The sequence below is a fragment of the Haliotis asinina genome, chromosome 3 (genome assembly GCF_037392515.1).
Source record: "Haliotis asinina isolate JCU_RB_2024 chromosome 3, JCU_Hal_asi_v2, whole genome shotgun sequence".
In the NCBI taxonomy this organism is placed as follows: Eukaryota; Metazoa; Mollusca; class Gastropoda; order Lepetellida; family Haliotidae; genus Haliotis; species Haliotis asinina.
The window spans coordinates 32,401,423-32,418,597 of record NC_090282.1 but is presented as its reverse complement, the minus strand read 5'-3'; the positions used below and the strand labels follow the sequence as shown (position 1 = coordinate 32,418,597).

Sequence of the window (17,175 nt, the reverse complement as noted above, 5' to 3'; positions counted from 1 at the left end):
TCTTGTGTTATTGGCTTTTTTGCATTGTAATATATGTGTTGAGATAACGAGCTTAACATAACAGCAACTTAGTTATAGAACGATGAAAACGGTAATACAGAATTAGCAGATATAAGAAATTTTAAAGGACTGATTGTCACAAGTTTATATTAGCTTCACACATGTCTGCAGCAAATATCGGCTGTTTGAATTATACAACCGACGAAAAGGAAACTGTTCAAATAATCGTGAAGACGTAATGACGATAAATGTCAGTAAAATTAATTACTGGTGTGTAGCTCAATATAGGCAAGTCATGCCTTTTGGCAACACCTTGATGGCAAACTGTTGATGAACTTGCGTATGAAGAGCGTCCTGAAAGGTCCATGGCTTATATTTTCGAAGCTCTCTTAGCGGTAAGATGAATATGAACATTTACTTATGAATATCATAGCGCTATGAGAGCTTCGAAAATCTAGTCCCTGGGTCTGACATCCTGTAAACATCCCGCAGATGCTATAATGAGAATCTGCCATGAGCGGGCTAGTTCAATGTCTGTCTCTCTTTATGTTGGGCATCATCTATGACGATTTGGGGGTAAGACTTCCGTCCGAATTCCCCCTAAATTTTAACGATGGGGATGAATTTCTTTGAGAGGTATTTTCAGAAGTTGGGTATGTCTTTCATTATGTTTAGGTGCAATTACAGAAACATGCTAAAATTCATCCATATCACATTATTATGGTTAAGCATTTGCCGTGACAAACGATTTAAGAAACTACAACTTTCTACAACTGCTATCCCACTGAAATTTTACCTTTTCCCCAAAAAGGTTGGTCAGTGGAGATACAACATCTGAGAAGTTTTGACAAAACTTTCTGTAATAGCCAGCCATACCCAAGAATCTCATGAGTTCTCTCACAGATTGAGGTGGTGGAAAATGTACAATTGCCTCAACTTTAGCATGAACTGGTTGTACCTGGCCATGCCCTACAACATGCCCTAAAAATTCCACTTGTGCCTTCCCGAATTCACACTCGGCGAGATTCACAGTTAACTTCACCTAAGACAGTCTTTTGAAGAAAGCACGAGTCCTTTTGAGATGATCATCCCACTCCATGTCGTAATCGATTACATCATCCATGTAAGCCTTGACACGATCAAGGCCTGATGTGACATTGTTTACGAGTCTCTGGAACGTCGCTGGAGCATTCTTCAGACCAAATGGCATCACCTTGTATTGATACAGTCCATCTGGTGTAGCGAATGCCGATATTTTCTTTGCACAGTATGTAAGTGGAATCTGCCAGAAGCCCTTCAGTAAGTCAAACTTACTTATATATTTTGCTTGACCAATGTGATCAATGCAATTGTTCACTCTCGCAATAGGATACGAGTCAGTTCGTGAGAGTCCATTGACAGCTTTCATGTCAGCACAGCAGCGCCAACCACCTCCACTGTTCGGCACAAGAACACATGGTGAACTCCATGGACTGTCACTGGGTTCAATAATGTCATTGTCCAGCATGTATTTCACCTCTTTCCGCAGAATTTCAGGCTTCACTGGATTCATCCGATATGGATGTTGTTTTACAGGCACAGCATCACCTACATCTATATCATGGCTAACAACATCGGTTCGGCCAGGCACATCTGGAAATAAGTGAGAGAACTCATAAATCAAATCTGACATCTGAACTTTCTGCTCAGGGGATAAATGTGATAGTTTCTCATTAAGGTGAGCTAACACATCAGAATTTCTCAACTTCAGTGAAACATTATCACTAAGATCATCAAACTTCACATTGCTAACACAATCATCAATGTTGTCAACATTTTCACAATTGTCTTTAGTACAATCAATAACTGGGGAGAGTGTGGCAATACATTTGATGTGTTTGGTTTCTAACCTGTCATGATATTTCTTAATCATGTTGACATGACACAATCTCTTTTGTTTACAGCAACCAGGTGTCAAGACGACATAATCTGTGTCGCTAACCTTTTTGTCAACAACATATGGACCTTGATATCTTGCTCTCAGTGGCTGACCAGGTATGGGAAGCAAAACTAACACTTTCTCACCACAAGTGAAATTTCTCTCTTTTAACTTTTTGTCATAGTTTAGCTTCATCTTTTCTTGTGAAACTTTCAAGTTTCTTCTAGCCAACTCGCTTCCTTTGAATAGTCTGTCCCTACATGTAGACACATAGTCTAAGAAATTGATGTCAGGTCTGTCATTGAGCCATTGTTCTTTTAAGTGTTTTAGTGGCCCATGCACACTGTGATCAAACACAAGTTCAAAGGGGCTAAACCCTTAACTTTCCTGAACTGACTCTCTGACAGCAAACAACAAATGCACACCCTCATCCCAATCTTTCTCTGTCTCAAAACAATAAGTCTTGATCATATTTTTCAAAGTTTGATGAAATCTTTCTAAAGCTCCCTGTGACTCTGGATGATAAGCACTAGATTTAACTTGCTTAATACCTAACTGGTACATAGCTTGTTGAAACACCTCAGACATAAAATTTGAACCCTGACAGACATAAAATTTGAACCCTGATCAGACTGAACAACATCTGGCAAACCAACTATGGTGAAAAACTTGATCAAAGCCTTGACAATCCTACGAAGCGGAATTGCTTCAGGAAATCAGGTAGAAGCACACATGATTGTGAGTAAATACTGATTAACAGACTTAGTCTTAGGTAGTGGACCAACACAATCAATAATAACTCTACTGAAAGGTTCCTCAAAAGCTGGTGTAGGTTTCAAGGGAGCAGTAGGAAATTTCTGATTTGGTTTTCCAACAATTTGGCATGCATGACAGGTCTTACAAAATTCAGCCACATCTTGTCTCAAACTGGGCCAAAAGAAATGTACCAAAATTTTCTCAAAGTTTTGTTTACACCCAAATGACCTGCCATGGGACTTTCATGTGCCAATGAAAGTACATGTTTTTGAAATAATTTCGGTACCACAATTTGATGGTACAATTTCCATTCATCCTCCACAGGAACATCCAGCGACCTATATTTCCTCATCAGAACACCATCATTGTAGTAATAACAAACTGGAATCTTGCTACCCTCCTCAAAAGAAACAGCCTTACTAGCCAACTTCTGCACTTCAACATCCTCACCCTGTGCACTAATAAGCCGCTCTCGGGACAGAACATGTTCACCACCTGGCAAACTATCTGACTTATCAAGAAGTCCTGAAGAGCTACTACTCTTTGAAGATAAGTCATCCATCTCCACCTCACACAAAGAATGATCCATGAATGTACCTGACAAATCATAAATGGTATCATTCTGCAAAGAAGTCTTGGAAGAAATGCCTTTCGACTTTAACGAGTCACTGCACAAGAGGGAAAAATACCTGGAAATTCATCCTCCAACTTTTCTGTACTAACTGAACTGTCCGGCGAAACAGTGACAATAGGATCAGCACCAACTTTAGCCCCCATAAGATCATTACCAATCAACAAATCGACACCTGGAACTGGGAGAGAGTCAAGAACATCAACTTTCACCTCACCTGAAATCAGATCTGAGGTCAAATTCACAAAATGGAGATGAGCAGAAGAATTGCCACCTATACCCTGAAGCAAAACATCTGAGTTAGCTGAAGACTCATCAGAAAAAGACAAAATATCCTTCAAAATCAGAGATTGAAGAGCTCCAGTATCCTTCGAGATAATAACGGGCCGTGGGGTAGAATTATCTCCCATAAGTGACACAGAACCCTTATACACAAAGGGCAAAAACTACAGAATCTGGAGACTTACTCTCACAGACAAAACTCTCCTCAGAACCACCTGGAAAGAAAGGCTTAGGTGCGATGGACACAAAAGCAATAGGGGAACCTGTAGCCTGATTTTTTAAACTGGAGTTTGTAACATGCAGACACCAACTTACCTGGCTTCTTACAATATGCACAAACAGGATCAGAACCACTGGTAGTCTTAGGCTTAAACTGAAAAGTATGTGACTGCTTGTTACACTAGAATTTGAACCTGTTCTAACATCACTGTAACCTGCATGTCCTGAAGTCTTAACCGGGGAAAAGCCCTTTTGGCCAGAAAACTTTGTATTACCAAGAGACTTAAAAGAACACTTGTGAGTCAAACAATAATCATCTAACAACATTGCTGCCTTATGTAAGTCATCAAACTTTTGTTCATCCAAATAAGTCTTAAGGTCAGCATGAACACTCTGCTTGAAATCTTCCATCAGCACTAACTGTCTCAAACCATCAAAATCTGTGACCTCCTTAGACCCACACCACCTATCAAACAATGTTTCTTTTTCTATAGCAAACTCTACAAAAGTCGCATTGTCCCTTTTGTGAGCATTTCTGAATTTCTGACGATAAGCCTCAGGTACTAACTCATAAGCTTTCAAAAGTGTACTCTTGACAAGATCATAATCTGAGCTTTGCTGTACTGACAAAGCTGAATAAGCATCCTGAGCTTTACCCTTCAAAACTGTTTGCAATAGCATTGTCCATGACTCCCTAAGCCACTTGAGATTTTCTGCAACCTTCTCAAAATGCAGAAAATATTTGTCAACTTCTTTCTCATTAAAAGGGGGTACAAGCCTATCATGTCTTGCAATGTCAAAAGTGGAAAAATCTGACGTCTGAGAAGGGTTTTCAAGTTTTTTGAGAGCAATTTCTTTGTCAGTTTGCAATTTCTTCAGTTCTAATTCCTTTCTATTTCTGCCTCTTTCTATTTCCTTCTCCATCTCTAACTTTTTCAATGCCCTTTCTTCATTTTCTCTTTCCTTCTCTATCTCAAACTTTTTCATTTCCAACTCTTTTTTCATTTCTAACCTTTTCAGTTCTAATTTTTTCATTTCCAACTGGTCTGAACATTCCTCTGGCACCATTTCCAAAACATCATCTTCAAAAATTCCTTCATCAATATAGTGGTTCAACACAATTTTCAAAAATCTGAAATTTCCTCACTGCAGACTTAGGCTTGGCATCAAGTTTGAGATGTGAAGAAATTTGCATTGAATCTTATTTCCTCAACTGACTAATTGTCTCAGAGTCAGGGGACAATACAAACTTCTCAAGTTCAAACACCATTTTGCTGGTTCAACAATTAACTTCTTGCAAAATTGCAGAAATTTGGAATATATTTCAGAAAAGGTCTCAAATGTCAAATGTATTCTATCCTGGACGAGTCCCCAATTTTGTTACGGTTAAGAATTTACCGTGACAAACGATGCAAGAAATCCCAATGTGAACCAGCAAAACAGAACAAAGACAAGTAAACGTTCAAATTGCATTATTATGCAACGAGAGCAAGGTATACAAAGTCACAAGTCAATTTCACAATGCTGACTACAAATACAATTCAAGAGAGACACAATCTAAGTCAATGGGTCACAAAAATACAAAATATCAAACTCACCATAGCCTCAGTACGAGAGGTAATCAGCTATGTAGAATGTCAACACAGCGATCGGTGTGACGGCAGATAATGTAGGTCAGGCATTGATGGGTTTTCAAGCGTTGGCAGTGATGTAACTCCAGGAAAACATGACCGAGAGTCCCTCAACACGGCAACCAGCCTATATATATATATATATATATATATATATATATATAGCCATTTCCCGAAAGTTCGGGCACAAACGAACATCGTCAGCACTGTAGGATGCCCTAGAATATGTCTCCCGGAAGTAACCACATAGAAAACTAGGAGCAGATAAATTCCGGAAAACCAGAATACTAAAAGTGTTGACCACCTATTAAAACGAAATGTGACCCATCATAAAACACTAAACATTGTGACCCACTGAATTAATAACAAAATATACAGAAAATACACACTCGTAACAAAACATTCAAATTATGTATTATTATGCAACGAGAGCAAGGTATACAAAATCACAAGTCAATTTCACAATGCTGATTACAAATTCAATACATATGAGACAAGATTTAAGGCAATGGGTCACAAGATATAATGTAGCAAATCCACCAAAGTCTTAGTGCGAGAGAATCAACTATGCAGAATGTAAACACAGCGATCGGTCTGATACTGACAGTGGTTAATGTAGATTCATTCAGGCGTTGACGGATTGTTGGCGATGATGTATATCTTCCAGAAAATATGGATGTGTGTCCCTGTCTCAACACGGCAACCAGACTTTTTATATATATTCACTCAGTTCCCACAAGTACGAGCACTTACAGCCAACACCGTAGAAATCTCTAGCAGCCTCCCGGAAGTAGCAAACAGGAAGTCAAGAGCAGATAATTCCCGAACAAACCTGCTGCGAGAATCCTAAAAATTCGGATCATCTATTATACGAAATGTGACCCATTATTATTCAAAACACTAAACATTGTGGCCCAATAATAATTATTACTGAATTAATAACAAAATACACAGAAAATACACATTCGTAACAACACGAGGAATAAATATTCTGGTGATATGATTTGTCTGGAGTTAAATTTATGGGGGAATACGGGCAAAGAAAGTACGCAAACTTTCGTCAGCATTTCGGCCGGATAAATACCCATTCGTCTATTCACACAGTGGCAATGACAAATACATCAAGGGGTTCAAGATTACGCTATCTTGTGCGAGCATATCGCTCCTCACTTCGTCGCCGCCAACGTTTGTTGCCAAAATCTTGATTCTAGTGTTGGCACGGTGCAACACCATTGAGCCTGGTTGACTTGGTCTGTTGTCTTCTATGCACACCTTCACCACGTATGTTTGAAAGTGGCTTGTGGTTAGATGTTGTGTGTTCAGACGCAAAGCCTCCATGCTGGGAATGCACATCTCAGTTGTAGCTTCATTAAAATCACAAGTTTCGTTATTGTTATGGGTTTGTTTTCAGAGGATAAGTTCCTTGTATCTTTAATTAGAGGATCTCTGGGGAAAGAATTAACTTAAACTTAGGTTTCATCTGGACATTGAGTGCTTATTTATCAAAGCTTGCACTGCCTTTTGTGAAATGGACTAATCCTTTGACTTCGTTACAAATACATAAAAAAAGATTGCAGAATTTGTAAATGAATATTTGTACGTCAAAGATGATCAAAACATATGATTGGTTAATTTGGTCATGTGTGATCCGGTCCATCCTCGATATCTCCAGGGTATTACGTTCCGATAGGTCTCCACTATACCCTGGATGCATCTACGGCTAAGCCCGATAAAAACTTGGGCTCTAACCGATTTAACTTGGCAACAGGAACCATGCACGGGTTCTCTGAAAGAGGCAGAAGGAGTTCTTGCATATATTTTTTTTCAAATGTGTCTGTATGATTACCCCAAAATATGAGTCGCACTGAGTACAAACCATCGCTGCTGCGACCGTTATCTTTGTTCACACTGGCAAGTTTAGTTGATTGGCTATTGTGAGAATGCAGAGCCAGCAACGGGAGGTAATAAAAGTTTCTGGCCAAGCCGTAGATGCATCCAGGGTATAGTGGAGACTTATCGGAACATAATACCCTGGAGATATCGAGGATGGATCCGGTCAGGTGATGTACATACCTTCAACGATTGTCCTTTATAGTCATTGAATCATGAAATTATGTCCTTACTACCAGATATGGATGACGTGTGGGTTGAGATGTAATGGGCCTTTCATGTGACGACTAAATGTGTTAATAACAGCACGACTTGTCAGCCCTGTTGTGTTACAAGGGGCCCTGTTCTCGTCAAGAAATTCGGTTATCCCAAAATGAACTTGTCTCCTCTCAAATGATTATATTACTGTCAAATACTATTACATTCTCCTTGTAGGTTGTCATTGTAATTCTTTTTTTCCATCATTAACCATGCTGTGGTCTGGTTAACGTTAGGTACTAATAACTAATTGAACAGTTCATTGAGAGCCATCGCCATAAGGATTCAATGTATGCCTGTCGCAGTTGAAGCCAAAACTCAGACAATTCAGACAACCTCACAACACGCACGCACGCTAACTATAAAAGGTATATATGTGCATACAAAACAACTACAGGAAACTGAAAAATCCATAACAGCAATAAAATAGAAAATGTGTAAATGTGGCACGAGCGCATTGTTCGCAAACATCCTTCGACACAATGTCCCACAGGAATACTTCGGTGAAAATATAAACTAACAGTACTTTGCAGACAGGTGTGCCTACGCATGTATTGCCCTTAATACAATGTGGTAATTATACGGGCAGTGGGTGAATCCACTGGGAACAGTGGTGTGCAAAATAGAATTGTTTCTCCAGATCCTATTTACGCAGGCATTCATTTTCGGGGCGTTTGGGGGTCGTAAAGTTCAGCTGTTAGTATGAGGCATGGGATGTAGAAGATCTCGAGCTGACTATCTGTTCTACAGTCGTAGGAAGCCAGACGAAAGAATGCTTTTGGAAACAGGGTCTTCACGTGTCCAAAACAAACTTCTTTCAATAAATCTCTTTTACATCGGTGATCAAGATATTTTCTCGTAGGTGTTTGACCTTGAAGTCAGATATGATCAAGCTGTTGACGTATCGTGCTACAAACATAAATGATTTTAGCACACGCTCAAGGCTGCGATATTTTTGTTGTCCCGGCTATAATAAATAAAAGTGCATTTACTCCGCGCTCAGCAATATTCCAGCAATATGGCGGAAGTATGCACACAGTGGAGGCTGGATCTACGCAAGTGAGTCTGACCACCCGATCCCGTCTGTCGCCTATTACGACAAGCATGGATTACTGAAGTCTAGTTGTAACCCGGATCTTCAGGGGAGTTTTCTTCCATACTGATACTGCGACATTTCAAGGAACGTATCTTACATCCAAAGAACTCTTGATCTCACATCAAAACAGATGTTACCTACATTTCATAGTCAATTCTATGTTGATCCACTTCCAGGGGATATAAAGCATGAAAACAACTGATGGTCATATCATCATTATAACAATTATTATCCTAGTTCCATGAACATTTTTAGCTATGGGTTTTTATCAGCTTCTCAGACATATCAGTTTCATGGAAGTGACTAACACCCATACGCCTTTTACCCCAGTTTCATGGAAGTAACTAACATACAGAGAACTATTAAACCAGTCTCATGGAAGTAACTGACACCCATACACATGTTACCCAAGTTTCATGGAAGTAACTAACATCCAGACAATTGTTACTCCATTTTCATGGAAGTTACTAACATCAAGACACCCGTTACCCCAGTTTCATCATAAGTAACTAACATCAAGACACCCGTTACCCCAGTTTCATCATAAGTAACTAACATCAAGACACCCGTTACCCCAGTTTCATCATAAGTAACTAACATCAAGACACCCGTTACCCCAGTTTCATCATAAGTAACTAACATCCAGATACCTATTACCCCAACTTCACAAATATCCAACAAAATTTACTTCGTTTTCATAGAGTAACTAGCACCCCGACACCTCATATCCTGGAAATAAGTAACATTGAGACAACTGGTATCCCAGTTTCATGGAAGTAACCAATATCCTTACACCTGTTACTCTAGTTTAATGTAAGTAACTAATATCCTTACCACTGGTATCCCAGTTTCATGTAAGTAACCAATATCCTTACACCTGTTACCCTAGTTTCATGGAAGTAACCAATATCCTTACACCTGTTACCCTAGTTTCATGGAAGTAACTAATATTCTTACACCTGTTACCCTAGTTTCATGGAAGTAACTAATATCCTTACAAGTGTTTCCCTAGTTTCATGGAAGTAACTAATATCCTTACCACTGGTATTCCAGTTTCATGGAAGTAACCAATATCCTTACACCTGTCACCCCAGTTTCATGGAAGTAACTAATATCCTTACACCTGATACCCCAGTTTCATGGAAGTAACTAATTTCCTTACCACGGGTATCCCATTTTCATGGAAATAACTAATATCCTCACAACTGGTATCCCAGTTTCATGGAAGTAACCAATATCCTCATAACTGGTATCCCAGTTTCATGGAAGTAACCAATATCCTTACACCTGTTACGTCAGTTTCATGAAAGTAACTAATATCCTTACACCTGTTACCCCATTTTTATGGAAGTAACTAACATCCAGCCACCTGTTACCACAGAATTGTTTCTCATACAGATCAAGCAGACGACTGCTGCCAGAGTTTTGTGGATGTAACTGACACCCAGACAACCTTTACCCCAGTTTCATGTTCAGGCACAGAGAAACGATAATCCAGTTAACTGTTACGTAGGTTTCAGTAAGGAATCACTTAAAGAACAAAATGTTACCATGGCGGCACGGACGTACCTGACATCCAAGCACGGTGTCGTAACTTAGATGAAAATGTGTATCACTGATTGCTAGCGCTACTCTCACCTGACTGACTATCTATCCCCTAATGATAGTACGTAGACATACTTCTTCGCAGGCAACTCAGTTAGGTTATATTATCTCAGACGTCTTGGAAACATATCCTCCTCTAATCTCCTTATGAGTTCATTCGACTTCTGTTACCACCTCTCAGTTCAAAATCAATTATTAGACTCCTAAACTGAAAACTCCTCTCAGCGTTACTTCTTTTTAACGTTGTGTTTCAGTACGTCCATACTGGTTGCTGGTGTCTGCCACAGCGGGTCGGATGAACGAAACTGAAAACTCATCGCAGTGTTATTATTTTAACGTTGTATTCCTGTACGCCCATGCTGGTTGCTATATCTGCCACAGCGGGTCGGGTGGACGTTAATGGGGGACTCATATTGAAGTTTATGTCGATGGGGTGATGTTATTAGATGTCTCAGGACATCATCACGATGATTGCGGATGCGGTTTGAAGACATTCAGTTCCTCCTTTCGGATGTATCTTTTACAACAATTAAGCTGATAATTTGGGTCGGGTCGGTGCAATAAGGACTCCCAGTATGAAGGGCTGGTTTCCATTTTGATCAAACTACATCCATTGCTGACAATAATCCTCAGCCTGCAATACATATGTCATGATATCTCTCCTATAGCTTTTGAACAGCATTAGGTAGTGTTGACCTGTTGTTCTGTAATAATTTTTTGGCATTGAGAAAAAACGGTAACGGTATTACACCATATCAGTTAAAATGAAGCATTGTGTTCATAACATTCTGTTTTAATCAAGTGTCAGGAACGTATTTAATGTAAGCAATGTTACAATATTGAACTTGAGGCACTTGGTTCTGTATGTAACCACTCTTGTGGCCACGTGTGGTGTGAAACTGTTCAGAATACGATCGGCTTTTTCATCACAGTATCCAAATTTCCTGAATGTTTAACACTGTATAAAAGGTTGCAGGTGCTTGCTTGTAGTTAAGAGTAGCGGTGGTGTGAAGGTAATATGTTCATTCTGGATTTCCAGTCCGTGCCTGAATTGGAAACGTACCCACTGATAGGTCAACAGGTTTACCATCGACAGCAGTCACTACCACGATAATACATCACGTTAGTCACTGCCACTACAATACATCACGCTAGTCACTGCCACTACAATACATCACGCTAGTCACTGCCACTATAATACATCACGCTAGTCACTGCCACTACAATACATCACGCCAGTCACTGCCACTACAATACATCACGCTAGTCACTGCCACTACAATCCATCACGCTAGTCACTGCCACTATAATACATCACGCTAGTCACTGCCACTACAATACATCACTCTAGTCACTGCCACTACAATACATCACGCTAGTCACTGCCACTCTAATACATCACGCTAGGATACGACGAATCATGAAATTCCAAGTTACAAGACCAGTCAAGAGAGCCATCAGTTCTCTTCTAGGTCTGCTTTTATGACGAACGTGGACTCAATTATCTAGCTTTTACAGTCTGTTCGTGTTGTTCTTTCCGAAATACCAACCTTACGACACGGTCACGATAAACACGCATACAAAGAGACAGCTATCTAAGAACATGAACCCCAGATATATGCTTAAAGGTTCCAATGATGAACCAAGACCGGTGTAAATATATATGCATCCATTATTCATACGCTATAAATGTCATAAAGAAATATGAGGATATGACTCTTTAACCCTGAAGAATACAATTTTCAACATTTATAGTTCTTGATTTACTGATGTGCTGATAGCGAAATCGATGCATCGTTTGCACAAATATGTAAGTAGAAGCGAGATCAACCATTTCAGTAGACAAGATCGTCGTTAAAAACACCACGACGAAACCCCCTCAGCAATCATAGAAAAGGGTTTGTATGTTGTAGTACTGAATGACATCGGCCAGTGTGATCAGTATATGTTTATGGATACTGAGAATTTACTGAAACTGTGAATGTTGCAACCCAAATGGAACATCTGATTAAGAAAGTTCTTTGAAATCCTCCATATTAGAGCATGATCGATTGTATCTCAAGAACTGTGAAATGTAAACACCAAAGGCGTGCGCTCCTCACATAATTTCCCGACACAAAGGGATTTACCATCGGAAAGGTTAAGTTGGCCCTCTTGTCACACAGTCTTGTCTTTCTTGTCGAGACTTGTTCGTCGCTATGACTGTTGATGCATGTATCCTAGTGGAAGGATGAAGCTGTTTGGCTTTTCTCCTCTGTGTTTAGATCGTCTGGTGTAGACCAGAGGAAGGGAATAAGCTATTTTTTCAATTCTCAATGATGTACCTCAAGATCAATCTCATGATAAACTCTTAGGTCCTACTAAACAATCATCTGAAAACATGATTCCGCGTTTCCGCGCACTTGATAAACTTGGTGAAAGTCCTAACAAGAAAATAGGTATTGAGTTCGTTCCTGGATAGGACTCAACCTGAAAATGTTGTAGAATGTGTACTTTACCGGAGAAAGTTGTATTTTAGTATTAACATGTAGTACATCTCACCCCCTTTCTAATACGGCATTGCGCAATCATGACCAAACAGACATAGGCAGCTTTCTCAGCTTTCTCGCGTTTAAGGCACTTGATGCAATGTCGACGTATATTGAAATCCGTGCTTTGAGGAAATATCTTCACAAAGTTCTGGATTCGGTACAGGCCGGGAAAGCCACATTTCCGAAACAGATAGCTCCAACTGATGTGGCTCTCCCGGCAATAGTTACGGGTGCGTGAACATCGAATGTGGCTCTCCCGGTTATGCTGTCAAAAAATGCTTAGTGATGCAAACCCGTTACTGTATTTAACAAAGCAAGACATGTTTCCTCAGGATTTTATTCAGATTACAACATGTTTTGTTTCTATAATTAGCACCACATTATATACTGATAGGTATATTATATACAATAATAACACATGATGATAAGCACATAAGCAGCCTCTCCTCACATATAAGAAGTGTACCAAAGGTCAGTTATTCAAACTGTAATGCAATTTCCACCAGCAGAAAGTATAAACGATATAACCTACTGATCAGAAAGGTTTATCAGTATCCTAAAACCGACATATCGCCACCATCCCAGCCAAGGCCTACCCCATCCCACACCATCTCCCTCACAAACCAGCACACACGCTCTCCACCATACACATCGCTCTGGCCAACACACCCAATATTTGAACCTCCTGTCAAGGAAGACACGGACGTTAACAGCGGTGCTCAATCATGGGTATCACTTCAACAATGTTCCTAATTATCTCACTACATTATGACATAGTCGGACGTGCTAACGAACCCGATGTGACAGTTATATTACAGAACCATTGAAATACACGCTAAAGCAGTCTCAGTCTTGTTATAAGCTATTTACCCACTACCAACCATTTACACGTGTACTAAATATATGAAAAACCTAACCCTGGTCATACGAGAATGTACTGAAATGCATGCCCTACAATCACAACATTGACATGTGTCACACATGGTGGAAACTACATGACAACAATGACCAGATCTATGTTTAGCTGTACTGAGATTTTGATGTGAATGACCCGAAGCTTAAGTTAAACTTCTCCAAATTACCACACTACATAGAAAGTCCGATTAATATGCAGAAGGAAACGAATGAGTACCATTGGAGAGTACTTTTCTAGCAGACCAGATGCCTCAATTCAGTGTGGCATAACTTTTCTACATTCCTTTGTATCGATTTGGCATTAATTTTTTTTTTACGTTTTGAAAGTTGACTCACCCCCAACTGGAATCTGCTTGGGGTGGTTTATTGCCAGTAACATGGAAACTCGGATAGGTAGTGTCTGGTTTCGTAATGTCTTGTAGAACCAACACAGGAATTTATAACTTCCAACGCGTCATTGAAATCACGTTGCACATGAACGGTAAAATTCATTATTGCGCACAATCCAGGTAATATGGGATCCCAGAAGGGACATTTCGCACAATGGTCAATTTTGGCACTTTTTGCTTGTTTTGTGAAGGCGAACGCGACAATGTCCTTACTAGCATTCCATTAGATAACCTTCTTCTCCCGTCATTAGCCGTTCCACTATCCCAGTGTTGTTGACACAATGATTATTCAATATTGAATAACTAGCCATTTCCTATTTTCCAATTAAATAGCGCCTAATAATAGTCCGAAACACAATCAGTGTTGGTACCATTTCGCAAGAGTTCTATTTCCCAAGGTTTAATATTGATCAATCAACAACCATTCTATTAAGGCATTGAGTACAAGGGGCTTTACAGAGTTTATTGTCATGTAGTCAGTGGTAATTACCAAGGGTGCTTTCATAATCACGCCACAACTGTAACGTCACAAATTTCCTACCACCTGAGGGCCGACTAAAAATGGCCAAAGCAAACTCCTGTTTGGAAGCAATGGTGACCAGAAAGCGCATTTGGCCTCCCAGCAACTGGCAGCATAGGTCAGGACAGTGTAACCAGGTACCCTCAGAGCCAGTCAGAAATCGCTTCATTTGTTCACTTGAGCAATCCTACCTGCGCTCATGGATCGATTCTTGCAGATATTTGGCGGGTATTATGTCAAACTTTGTAATTATCTGGACTCGTAATCATGTTACTGTTAAAGGATATGTTGTAAAGGCATACAAATTCATATCAATTCTTGTTTGGGGTATCTTCTGAAGTGTTTTTCGATATAGAGGTAATTGAAATGATTCGGCTGGAGACGAGTTTTCCAAAACAACTTATTAAGATGAGCTATGGTGCTTAATGTGACCAGACTGGCTATTAATATTTTTACCAAACCACACAATTAAGTTCGAGACTCAGGGCCAGTTCCACAAAGTGATACTGTGATTTCAGGGATGATATTTGTTTACAGCACTGAGATGGTTTTGTGGAACCGGGCTTCTACCTTTAGTTGATGGGTGAACGCCGTTAAGTTAACAGCTTGTTTAGTTCACCAACCACTTTCTCTTTTAAGATCGGTCTGGGGAATAACTCAGTTTACTTGGAATTCCCCCTTTTCATCACAATACTTACTCCTAATGTAATGAGTTCTTCAATTTGCCCATACTAACACATAATCAACGCATTAGCCTGGACACTGTGATCCGACGCTTCCGTTCGAACAATCTCAGACCCGTGAAGGTCCGGGGTAGAATAGGCCTTCAACAACCCATGCTTGCCATGAAAGGCGACTGTGCTTATCGCAAGAGGCGAACAACGGCATCAGGTGCTTTGGCTCGCTGACTTTGTTGACACATGTCATCGGTTCCCAATTGCGCAGACCGATGTTTATGCTGTTGATCACTGATTTGTCTGGTCAAGACTTGATTACTTACACACTGCTGCCATATAGCTGGAATATTGCTGAGTGCGGCGTAAAACTAAACTCACTCACCCACTCGTACTAATTCAGGTGTCGCCGACCAACATGTCTAACAGTTCTCCAACCACAGCATCGCTACTTAAGTGGGCACAAGGTCATCAAACTGGGCGCCGTCGTTAGTGGATTAGAGTCATTTTTTGTGTGCCCCATGCAGATGGAAGAGTCCGAATTTGGCGTTTCGTTCCTCTGATGGATAAGGTTTGGAAGGTGATGCATGGGATGGACCCAAAGTCATGATCTGGGCAGGGACTTACTGCGAGACTTGGGCCCATGTGCTTCCAAATTGTTGTTCAAGATCGTGGACACGGCATCACTGGTCAACGTTTTATCAATCGTTTTTCGAACACCCTCGTCAGCACATTTTCCAGCCAGATAACACTCGTCCCTATGTTGCAAGAGCTACCATGACCTTTCTTCAACAACACAACGCCAATTTTAATCCGTGGCCAGCTCTCCATCCTGAGCTGAACCCTATCGAACACTTACGGAATAAGGTTAAAAGGCGTCTGCATAATGTGTGACCAATGCCTAGAACTGCTGTTCTGGGTGTGTGCAGAAGGATCCCAAAGTTCGAGTCAAAGCGATGACTGGAATGTCCATCGTTACTCAGAATGATATGTCATAAAGGAATGCTGCAGATGCTAAAGCAACAACTTAATATCACACCCATCAAAATGTATCAATCTGGAAATAATACAACACGTTCTTAAAAATACAACTCAGTCAGTTACTTAAACTTAAAACTTTATAAATTTTTGTTGAATTTTATTTCTCAGTTTTTTTTATGTCATTTTGTCAGTAAACGACAGTTATATTGAGATCATGCTGGCTGGTCATTGGTCTTTGAAACGCAGGCTGGTGACGTTACCTTATACCTTGTACTCGAACACAAAACTCGGGGATACGCACAAACAACATCTAACAACGAACGGTACCATTGACCATATTCGGTAGTGGTTTTCTGGTGTTGCAACACAGGCCGTGGCAGATACGTCGGCAGTAGTCTTAATTAATTGCGTGCTGAAGGAGTGAGGGCTTACCATGCAAAAATGTCATGTATTTTTGTCATGTATTATTGTCATGTATTTTGTCATTACAAAACTCAAGGCCGTGCACCTCAAGCACAATGCAATGTATGTCAATGTGACCTAAATATTCAATGACAATGTAACCCATGTGTGTCAAAGCATGTAACTATATAGAGACCTGTGTCGTGGGAAGTGTTTACGCGAAGCCCTTGACCTGTCTGTGTTGTCTTTGACCAGAGGTGCATCATAACCTTATTAACGGTTTTGCCCAAACTTTCAGGCCCATTACAGCCTAGTATCTTTATATTGTTTGCAAGAACTGTAACAGAAAAGAGACATGATACGCAATAATTGCCGATTTGTTCAAATTCAGAGAAATTGGTCGATCAAAGGTTTCAAGTCGCATTTGCATTACACTGATCGTACTGTCGAAATGCCTGTATCAACTTAATCTTCATC

General features: G+C 40.1%; 1 protein-coding gene across 1 annotated transcript in view; it reads right to left on the bottom strand.

The window, feature by feature from the left end:
* The window catches only part of LOC137277829 (tubulin-specific chaperone cofactor E-like protein), a 191,534-nt gene extending 175,097 nt beyond the window's left edge, over positions 1–16,437 (bottom strand). The window contains exon 1 of the mRNA XM_067809791.1: positions 16,426–16,437. The gene's annotated coding sequence lies outside the window, so the exon portion shown is untranslated. The remainder of the gene's footprint in view (positions 1–16,425) is intronic.
* Positions 16,438–17,175: the final 738 nt, after the last annotated feature.